Here is a 12,073-nt window from a genome sequence, read left to right as displayed (position 1 = left end):
TAAATTGTGGATCTTTCTCTGATGTACCATGGGTAATGTAATTGTTTACCATGAATTCTTCTACCAAACATGATTTTTAAACAATGATCTGGAAATAACGTGGACAAATGTCTTCAACGGAAGCGTATACAATCAGTGAAGAACCTTGTAGCTCACTTTAGGTCTGTCTTTAAAGGTTTGTAAGTTATCAATTAATCTATGGAATAAATTAATGGGATTTTTACTTCCAGAACCAGACTACTATTTAGCAGCTTCTCGTATATTATTGCATTTTAAACATTTTTGGACAAAATGGCTTACTCTTTTGTCTTGCTAAGGCAAATTTCATAGCTAACATTTTATGTATCCTTAATACATTACACACAATTAGGCAGAATAATATTTTCACAATTTTGCAAAAATTACAGCTTGATTGTAAATTAAGCACATTAAAAATATCGTGTTCACTTGAAATTTATATCAGGGACAAAAAACGGTTCAAGGATCAAAAAAGAAAACCAATGTTTTGCAGAACATAACCAAAAGTCAGAATGAGGTCACCAAGTAAATATTTGGAAGAGGCTTCTCTTTTTTCTCTCATAAGCATGTGCGTTCATTCTGAAGAAAAAAAAAAAAAAAAACAAGGTTTAAAAAAAAAAAAAAATAATATGGCCCGCAGAAGGTGATGTTTAGTCCAAACGCATCCCGCAGATGCATCAATAATTGTTTACATTATTTTATTCTTTGTTTAGATTATTCAATTTTCAAAATGTAATGATTATTGAACATATAATAATATACAAGTAATAATAATAATAAAATATAGCTGCGAGCAGCGATGGCGGGCCCAAGCCGGTGGCACCGCCACCCCCGTGCCTTTAGGGTTGCTGTGCACGATGGGCAATAACGTAACCTCGCTTTGACTGTCGAGAAGATGTGTGCTGTAGAGCTCGCATCAGTGTGTGCTCTGCAAAAGTGCGCATCAAGGGCACATATCGACCACAAAGTATGCGTGAGCACCCTTCCGATACCTAAAATGAAAAATGAGACACCCTTCGGTCTCATGGAGTTAATGGACACATGAAATAAGTACACAAGACTGAAAATTCATATGAAGTGTGCCATTTAGGACAGGGCCTATGACCGTGAACCACAATAGTCACATCTATGAGATAATTCAAATGTAGAATAATTTTTGATGTCATAGGATGTCATAGGTCAATATCTTTTGCAGCACTTAAATGTGTTAATCCAGAAGGCCAGTATTTATCTGGAGGTCTTTGTACAGGTTTATCAATGTAATTATAATGTACGCTTATGTGTTCCTATGATATGCAATGGAAGTACATTTTTATGTTTAACATGGGTGTATTCACAATACATAGCATACGATATAATATCTTAAGATTATTTATCATTATGTTAAGTACATCACACAAATGTGACTGTATTCACCTGTAATGTCTCCAATAAGTACAGTATATTGGCCTGTATGGCCATGATATATTGCCTTAGCTAGACTTTAGCTAACCTATTACATTAGCTAGTAGCTCATGAGTCATGAATGTTAGCAAGACACAAGTTAACTATATTTGCTTTTGGCTAATTAGCTGTATAGTCGAGGCACTGTACACGACGCGGAGGGAGGGCGGGCATCGACAAAATCTCATCTACCGACCTGATGTTTTTTATTTAATAAATATATTTGTTTGACAGGAAGCTGTAGCAAACAGGAATATATATATTAATTAATTTATTAAAAAATAAAAATAAACACCCCAGAAAAAAGGGCACTAATTTCTCTCGAGGAAGAAAAAGGGCAGGTGCTCAAGCCCCCTTTGATGTCTATGTGTGCACGTGCCTGAGGGTGAGTAAATGATGAGAGAAATATATTTTTGGGGTAAACTCATTTTATTTGAAAGACTATCTAGGTACATAATAACACTGCATTGCTGTGACTTTATAAATTTCAAAATGTACAAGCTCACACTTTAAATGGTCAGTGCTTTGATTTTTAAATCATCAGTGATTATTTTTACATTTTACATGCCATTCAAAAACGTGGCATTTTACAGCGTAAGAGAGAAATTAAAAAACTTAAAATAATACCATTTGTACTTTTCAATGACTTGTCTATGTTCAGGGCTGAAGGCTAAATTGTTACTGTCTCTTTAAGAGGGTTTTATCGCATGTTACGATATTCAAGGCACAGTTCAGTTTAATCTTTTGAGAACTGAGAAGTATCATTATTTTCGTTTTGTGCGTGCTTGTTGCATCTGTATTCATTGTGAGATGATAAAATACAGAATGCGTGAATGGCTGATTTTGTTCACTTGAATTTTGTGACGTGTTTCAGAAAGATTATCGCGAAGACAGAGACAGCGCAGCCGGTTTATTTTCTTTATTTTACAAAAGTACAAGGTTTTGTTGTTATTTTAAGTGTACACAAATAAAAGTACGACTTTCATAGTTTGTGATGATGTATTAAATGTATCAGTATGGGCACAAATAACGCAGTATTTTGTTTAAGTTGTTTCCGCTGTTTCGAGAGAAAAATATAGCAGGACGTCATCTGGAATAATGCCAGAATTTAATATAATTATACCAGATTTCTTTCTCAACTGTTTGTTCACTTGAGACATAACAGACTCCTCAATATATCATGTATTTTTACACTTTGTTGTATGAAATTGTCCGTTCAGACGCTAAGCAGCAGGCGTTCGAGCGAGCATTAGACACGATGCGGCTCGATCGCTGTGTCACTCAATCTGCTCGCAAACATGTATTTGAGTTGTTTTCACATTTGTTGAGTTGAATAGTGTAAAATCGCTTGAATGTTCAAACAGGCAAACATTGTATACAACCGACAAACCTTCGTGAAGATCGCGAGCAAAAATAATCTGTCAGACATAGAGCTGTCACGATAACTACTTTTTGTTGTGCGATATATTGCACATAAATTAATTACGATAAACGATATTATTGTCATTTTCAGACCATTTTATGCCACTGATTACATAATGACAATATAATAGCATAATAATGCAAGTACACTGTTTCAAAGAACAAAGAACATTTTATTCTTATTCTATTCAATATTTAGACATTGTGAAATGTGAAAAAATATATCCCAAATAAATAAAACAAGTAAATAAATACACTTTCGTTAACAAAAAGCGCAAGGTATCAAGAACTAGATCAAAACAAAGTAGGCTAATATGTCAATTTAAACTTTTAAAGTGTCTCACACAAAGGCACAGATGCATCAACAGGACATTTCTGCTGCCAGATTAGTTTTTTAATTGTTAGGCAGATTCCGAGAAAGGAACACCAACATGTTTACCTTGTGGGGCTTAAGGCAGGATCTTACTGGGGTAACAATGTTACCAGCTGTGCTAAACAGTCTTTCTTATAGCGAGTTACGCTATCCGTGAGTGTGCGCCATTTCGGCTGTCACGTTTATATTTGCACTGTCGGGAAAAGGCATCTGCAACAGATCACTGTCTGGAAGAAGGCCCTCTCCAACTCCAGCTGCAGTTGTTGTTCCCAGGTTGAAAAACTGGGTGGGATGGTTATGTTTTAGGTGCGATTTTAAGTTTGTTGTGTTGCCTCTTTACGCTGCTACTGTTTTAAAACACAGTCGACATACCGGCTCATTCACGTTAATTAGCTCTCCTCTCTCGTTCGGCTTAAAGCCAAAATGTTCCCACACCGGAGCTGAAGATTGCGGCTTTGAAATCAATTCCATGTTGGACTCGTTCTTCCTAACTGGCTCGCTGAAGATGTCACGAAACAGAACACTTTAAAATGCAGTTTGTTCACGCCTTCTCTTCATCTGACGGTGTCCGCTCTCTCTCTCTCTCTGTGTGTGTGTGTGTGGACACGCTGCCTGAGCCCCGCCTCCGACACAGAGTGCAGACAAGATGACAGAGGCAGCGCGATCAACTAAAATGTTGGTGACATTCATTTTAATGTAAAAATGAATCTGATTATTATTTTTAATAATAAAACAAATTATCAGTTGCAATATATCGCGGCACCAAAAATGATCGCGCTCATTTACATATATCGTGCGATAAGTCGATATATTGACTATCGCGACAGCTCTAGTCAGACAACCCTAAAACAACATCATACTCGGATCTTGATACGTTAGGATCGATAAGCCCATCCCTACTTTCTTTAGACATACGTTTCATGTGTTGGTTTTAATAAAGACTCGGAGTACTCATAAAACTCACAGAACGAAATATGCGTCACACTTTACTGCGTTCTCAACAACATGTAAGTCTTCTTCATACGTTAAAACAACGAGAATACAGAAAATAGGCTTAGAACTCCACCTAGTGGTTATATTATAGAATTAAAGGAGAAATTACATGAGACAGCTTTATAACTTAAATGGCTTTAACTGAAATAGACTAAAGTTTAATATAACTATTCTGATAAGTGTATATTTCCAACATCATGTTTGTGTTATCCGTTTCTGTAAGTTTTTGTGACGTGTTTCAGAAAGATAATCGCTTAGACAGAGCGATAGTTTATTTTCATCTTAACCGGACATTGATCACTGCAATAATTCATAATTCAATATATTGATACCCGATTTCTTTATCAACTGTTTGTTCAATTGAGACATAAGGGGTGATTTCAAAGCATTTTGAAAGTGACACACTTCCTTCTGCCAGTTGGTGGCGCTATAACTTTGACTCAAGTAGTCACATCCATGTGACACACTGCTGAAGTTTCATCGAGATCAGTTAATGTATGCAAAAGTTATAACACACTTCCTTGCTTTTATGCTTCCTTTGTGTGCTTTTTGGAGCTTCAAAGTTCATTTGCAATGTGTTCCACATTCAAACCAAAATATCTGACTTTCTGTTGCTCTGTTTGTTCACTTGAGACATAAGAGGGTGATTTCAAAGCATTTTGAAAGTGACACACTTCCTTCTGCCAGTTGGTGGCGCTATAACTTGGACTCACAATAGTCACATCCATGCGATCGGCCTCTTCCAGCGATCACACTGCTGCGGTGTCATCGAGATCAATTAATGTATGCAGAAGTTATAACACATTTCCTGTTTCACTTTTCGCGCCATCATTTCGTTTCCTCGCCACGGCCAAACCGTTCGAGATATCAAAAATCCGCCGGCAGTTTTTCATCCTCAATGTCTTGACTTCATGCTGACCGAGTTTCGTGGCGATTGGTGGAATTCTCTAGGAGGAGTATTTCACATTCCATTGCATGTGTTTTCCAAAGAACCCTAAATAGACGATTTCCTGTTGGGCTGAGGTAAAAAGTAAAAGTATGAAGGATATATGAAACGATGAGATCTATATGTGTACCGAGTTTCATATTATTACATGCAAGCGTGTTTGATTTATGGACCAAGTTTTCGGACCCTGTTTCAGGGGGCGCTGTCGAGCCCCCCTGCCACGCCCGGGTACCAGCTTCAGCCCGGCCCTAATGGCCGCGGGTTCTGACCAGTGTGCAAAGTTTCAAGAGTTTTTGAGCACGTTAAGAGCCCCAAAAGTGCCCCAATAGTCGTAAAAAAAAAAATAAATATAGCTGCAAGCAGCGATGGCGAGCCCAAGCCGGTGGCACCGCCACCCCGTGCCTTTAGGGTTGCTGTGCACGATGGGCAATAACGTAACCTCGCTTTGACTGTCGAGAAGATGTGTGCTGTAGACCTTGCATCAGTGTGGGCTCTGCAAAAGTGCGATCGAGGGCACATATCAACCACAAAGTATGCGTGAGCACCCTTCTGATACCTAAAATGAAAAATGAGACACCCTACGGTCTCATGGAGTTAATGGACACATGAAATAAGTACACAAGACTGAAAATTCATATGAAGTGTGCCATTTGGGACAGGGCCTATGACCGTGAACCACAATAGTCACATCTATGAGGTAATTCAAATGTAGAATAATTTTTAATGTCATAGGATGTCATAGGCCAATATCTTTTGCAGCACTTAAATGTGTTAATCCAGAAGGGCAGTATTTATCTGGAGGTCTTTGTACAGGTTTATTAATGTAATTATAATTTACGCTTATGTGTACCTATGATATGCAATGGAAGTACATTTTTGTTTAACATGGGTGTATTCACAATACATAGCATACGATATCATATTTTACGATTATTTATCATTATGTTAAGTAGATCATTAAAGTTAAGATAGTAAATGTATTTATATATTTTGTAGTAGCTAATATAACAAGCAAGTACACTGTGGGAATTATGAATTATACCAATGGAGTCGTATGGATTGCTTTTATGCTCCCATTATTATGCTGTCCTTTTTATTCATAAATTAATTTCCTCGCCACGGCCAAAACGTTGGAGATATCAAAAATCCATCCGCAATGTAGCATCCTCAATGTCTTGACTTCATGCTGACCGAGTTTGGTGGCGATTGGATTAATTCTCTAGGAGGAATATATATAATTCCAGAGCATGTGTTTCCAAACAACCTATAATAGCCGACTTCCTGTTGGGCTGGCGTAAAACTTAGAGCACGAAAGTTGTTCGGCCCGATGAGATCTAGAAGTGTTCCAAGTTTCATATTATTACATGCAAGCATGTTTGATATATGGACCAAGTTTTCAGACCCTGTTCAAGGGGGCGCTGTCGAGCCCCCCTGCCACGCCCGGGTACCAGCTTCAGCCCGGCCCCGATGGCCACGGGTTCTGACCCGTGTGCAAAGTTTCAAGAGTTTTTGAGCACGTTAAGGGCCCCAAAAGTCCCGGAAACCTTGAAAAACAATATCTTAATGCAAATCTCACCCAACAGAAAGTGACACACTTCCTTCTGCCAGTTGGTGGCGCTATAACTTTGACTCACAATAGTCACATCCATGCGATCGGCCTCTTACAGCGAACACACCGCTGAAGTTTCATCGAGATCAATTAATGTATGCAGAAGTTATAACACTCTGACTGTTTCTCGTTTCTCGCCATCATTTCGTTTCCTCGCCACGGCCAAACCGTTAGAGATATCAAAAATCTGCCGGCAATTTTTCATGCTCAATGTCTTGACATCATGCTGACCGAGTTTGGTGGCGATTGGTGGAATTCTCTGGGAGGAGTATTCCAAATTCCATTAGCGTGCGTTTTTCAAACAACCCTAAATAGACGGTTTCCTGTTGGTCTGGGGTAAAAAGTAAAAGTATGAAGGATATATGAAACGATGAGATCTATATGTGTACCCAGTTTCATATTATTACATGCAAGCGTGTTTGAGTTATAGACCAAGTTTTCGGACCCTGTTTCAGGGGCGCTGTCGAGCCCCCTGCCACGCCGGGTACCAGCTTTAGCCCGGCCCTAATGACCGCAGGTTCTGACCCGTGTGCAAAGTTTCAAGAGTTTTTGAGCATGTTAAGAGCCCCAAAAGTGCCCCGTAAGTCAGTAAAAATAATAATAATAATAATAATAATAATAAATATAGCTGCGAGCAGCGATGGCGGGCCCAAGCCGGTGGCACCGCCACCCCCGTGCCTTTAGGGTTACTGTGCACGATGGGCAATAACGTAACCTCGCTTTGACTGTCGAGAAGATGTGTGCTGTAGAGCTTGAATCAGTGTGGGCTCTGCAAAAGTGCGCATCGAGGGCACATATCAACCACAAAGTATGCAAGAATATGTAACGAGGCACACGTGCCAGGTCTTGTGTGTCACACTTGTATAAGGTTCAATATAATTCGATATGGGCCAACTGATCAGAAGATAAGGAGCGGCTACTGGAGAGAGGAAACAACACAGCAGGTAGGTGAAAACCAAGAGCTTTTTTTACTGGTTGGAATCTTGTATTCAGTTGAAGAAATTCTTAATTGCAATTTGTCTGGAGCATGTAAATCTCAATACTGTAATTTGACAACATACAATGTATGATAATGCTTACAATCAAATCTCTTTTTGAAATTCCAGGAAGTTGGACTCATCAACTCAAACAAATCAACTCAATTGACAACAGTTGTCATATACTTTGTATGAAAATGAAATAATAAAATGAAACTTGGAAAACTCAGACTCAGTTTGGTTATGACCCAATAACATTTTTAGAAACAATAAACAATGTTCTCAAAACAACATATTGCAACTTAATAACTCAAATCACTCTTTCAATTTAAAATGTAACAGTCTTTTCAGCCAAATGAATCAAATGTTCAAAATCCACTGAATTGATTCAGTTAGTGTCAGTTCAGAGTCAAATGACTCGGATCAAAAGAGTTTTTGACTCTTTAGAATCGTTCAGTTCAGAATCGATGTCTCTCCGTTCAAAGCTTGAGGAAAAATATGCAAAAACAAAGTCTCGGTCCAATTTGTCCGAAAACGAAAAGGTTTCTCATACCAGTTTCGATGAGTTCAAGATCAAAGTTCAATCAAATGGTCTCCGTGGGTGGCTCGCCTTTTACATATGCTCATATGCGTTGCACGTATCCAGGATGTTGATCACAATTTCTCGGAAGAAACACACATACAACAACCAAAAAACAGCCTTGCAAAAACAAAAGGCAGAACAATAATTAATCTTCCATTCAAACACTTTCATCAACAAATATCATGTATACACTTCAAACAACGTATTAACTCAATATCTTGACACTTACACACAACATTGTCACTTTTCATCGACTCGTTTGCATAATGGCCGCGGGTTCTGACTCGCGTGCAAAGTTTCCAGAGTTTTCGAGCACGTTAAGAGCCCCAAAAGTGCCCCAATAGTCGTAAAAAAAATAATAATATTAATCCTAACGAAAACAATAGGGCCTTGCCTTTTCAAGGCTTGGGCCCTAATAATAATAATAATAATAATAATCCTAACGAAAACAATAGGGTCCTACGCACTTTGTGCTTGGGCCCTAATAATAATCCTAATGAAAACAATAGGGTCCTACGCACTTTGTGCTTGGGCCCTAATTATGATGGATTTTCAATATTGAAAGTCTTGGTCTGGGACAAGGTTATAACTAAATCTATACATAAAAGTATTTTGAAAAGTAGCAAAAATAAATTATTACATGGTAAAAATTTTCAAAGATAGTTTTAATGAAAAAAGTAACACTGACATTGGTTATCAGAGATCCGTTTAAATACAAATGTATGCATAAAGGTGGCTGTAGTTCAAGAAACATCCATATAAGTGTGGGGATTGCTAAACTAGACATCTTTTCCTAGCAGGAATTTCATTATTTCCCTGTTTGAAACCTTATCCCGATTACTGTTAGTTATAATCCTTTCTCCTTGTGGCAAAGTACAGCAAGAGTTTCATTTTACACCTCTATCCATTCAGTGGATTTGAGGTGGAACTCCACTAAGAGTTCTTGCCAGAAAATCAGTTGAATGTGTCGCTCAGAGGCACAGTAGATCTTTTAAATGAATTTAATCAGAACAATAGCCATGTTCTCCCCAAAAAACAAAACAAAAAAACAAGAAATGTAATTTTGAGTTATGAAAATAAATATAATTTCTTTGTACCATTAAGTGTTTTTGCATTGTGACATTATTTTCATGATAATTAAGCACATATTCCCCTAAATTCCCATTATTGTCATGCAAAAAAAAAATAAAAATCCCACTATTAATATTACCATGTGAACCATATTTGTATAATTTAAATTCTAAATTATTCCTATATCACGGTACCATTTGTTGTACTGAATTTAATAATAATAATAAAAATTGTGTCCAGACAGAAAGATTTTCATTACTATGTTACAGTAATGAGTATCAAATCTTCATTGCGAATAGACCTAATGACTGTAAAATCTGAAAATCAGAGCTTAACAAGAAGGATTTGTTTTTCCCCTGCTGGAAAGTTTGGACTAATTCAGATTTTTGCTAGCTCTACCATCATTTTCACTAGCTCCACCACAAATATTGTAAAAAGCTAGCAGCAACATATCTGTACTGTATATTTAAATATATACAGTATATGCTTTTGGTTTGAAACTAAACTCCAATATGAATTTTGGAGGGAAAATTTTACCATTTATATTGATTTTTACAATGTAAAAAAAACAAACAAAGCATGAAATATAAACCTCATGGCCTTATTGGTTTCAAATATGACGGTATACTGTAATATGATCTGCACTTCAGATGACCAATACCAGAAACAATATAGACATAAAGATCGATATCGCCACACCTTTTATCTGAGCCAAAACCCCTCCATCACACAAAGGGTTGGAAATAAAGATGAGACAAACTACCCTGAAAAGAACAGATTATGATAATGAAGTATTGCGAAAACAGTTATTTTAACTAATAAACATTTCATGCACACTAGTCACTAAATGTCTCACTTCAGAAACATAGATTACCAGCAAGAGATGGAGGTGACAGACAGGCAAGCCTTGGCATAAACCTATAAGGCCTATAATATTTAAGTACAGTAGGCATATAATTTTGGCAGAGACTATGGTTACTGGAATGAGGATGCCCCCATTGGCTATAATTAAAGAATATAATTTTTTTTTTTTGATAATTTGCTCAAAAGGAAAAAACTTCAAAAATAGTCATCTATATGTATTTTGCAATGCCAAAAGTTTGGGTTAATTAACTTAAACTAACTTGATTTTAAAACAATGGAAGTCTATGGTTTGTGAATATTATACATAGCTAAACCATGCATGTGGGTGTGTTCATTGGGAACAAAACTGTCCTCAGAAGTGAACTAAATCTAACAAAAACCTCTCTTTAGAACCAAAATCATACAGATAGAAAAATTAAATAATGCAAATCTTTACATTTCCAATGCAAAAAAGTGTTCTTTTATGGCTAAGATTTTGGTTACTGTTTCTGCCATAATTATAAGCAAATTTACTTTGAAACAATATAAGTGATATGTTAGCATTTAAATATATACAGTTTGGGTGGGTGGGTTTAATTTGGGGACTAAATTGTCCATAGAAGTTAACTAAATCTGACAAAACCTCACTTTAGGAAAATCCTCAGTTTGCAAATGACTAATAAATAAAATATAATGATTTCATATTAAAAATTTAAAAAAAACTTCCCTTTAGGAAAGTCCAAAGTATTTACATAAAAAAACAATAAGTCTTTAATATGTCCTCATTGTGTGTGTGTGTGTGTGTGTGTGTGTGTGTGTGAGCGTGTATTTATCACTTTGTGGGGACCAAATGTCCCCATAAGGATAGTAAAACCCGAAATTTTTGACCTTGTGGGGACATTTTGTCGGTCCCCATGAGGAAAACAGCTTATAAATCATACTAAATTATGTTTTTTGAAAATGTAAAAATGCAGAAAGTTTTCTGTGAGGGTTAGGTTTAGGGGTAGGGTTAGGTTTAGGGGATAGAATATAAAGTTTATACAGTATAAAAACCATTATGTCTATGGAAAGTCCCCATAAAACATGGAAACACAACATGAGTGTGTGTGTGTGTGTGTGTGTGTGTGTGTGTGTGTGTGTGTGTGTGTGTGTGTGTGTGTGTGTGTGTGTGTGTGTGTGTGTGTGTGTGTGTTTTCTACCACATTCCTCTGAAGGATTTTGAAATCCTAGCAACCACAGACAATAAGTCTGATTATTATTCAAATGATCATTGGCACTCCGAAGACAAAAGCTGCTCCTGACTAACCTTTACCCAAACTAAAGTTAAAACCAAAGAAACGAGTGAAAACAGTGGTTTAAAGAGCAGCTAACATCGCTAAGCACGGAAACGAAAGTTAAAAATCTCTAAAAACATACCTCACACACAGAGCATGTTCACATAAGCGCTTCCTTATCCAATTTATTATAACGATTTCTCCAGAAACTGGCAATATTCCACAAATCGGTGCGTGGGAAAAGAGGAGCGGTTGATAAACATGATCCAAACTGCGCAATGAAGTGAAGAGGAGGAGTATGTGCCATCCAGCGGTGAAGAGAGCGACTTTAATACATCCAGACCGCCAATTTACACTACTATGGCGAAGGCTTGGCTTATGAATATTAATCAGGTGATGCTGGCGCTTGGTAACTTTTGTGGAGCGTCCAGTCACGTACCCTTATAAATATGCATGAACCAACCCGTCACCATCACAGCAGTCAAGTCGTAATTTTTATTTGTTTAGTGCTTTTCACAACA

The 12,073-nt window shown here is 37.2% G+C and overlaps 1 protein-coding gene across 2 annotated transcripts in view; it reads right to left on the bottom strand.

The window, feature by feature from the left end:
* ankrd6b (ankyrin repeat domain 6b) overlaps positions 1-11,828 on the bottom strand; it is a 99,897-nt gene extending 88,069 nt beyond the window's left edge. For both annotated transcript variants that reach the window (XM_052095226.1, XM_052095227.1), the window contains exon 1: positions 11,695-11,828. The gene's annotated coding sequence lies outside the window, so the exon portion shown is untranslated. The remainder of the gene's footprint in view (positions 1-11,694) is intronic.
* Between the last annotated feature and the right edge of the window lie 245 nt (positions 11,829-12,073).

Source organism: Xyrauchen texanus, chromosome 28 (genome assembly GCF_025860055.1).
Source record: "Xyrauchen texanus isolate HMW12.3.18 chromosome 28, RBS_HiC_50CHRs, whole genome shotgun sequence".
Lineage (NCBI taxonomy): Eukaryota > Metazoa > Chordata > Actinopteri > Cypriniformes > Catostomidae > Xyrauchen > Xyrauchen texanus.
The sequence above is the reverse complement of the archived record's forward strand: the minus strand, read 5'-3'. Positions and strand labels throughout refer to the sequence as shown.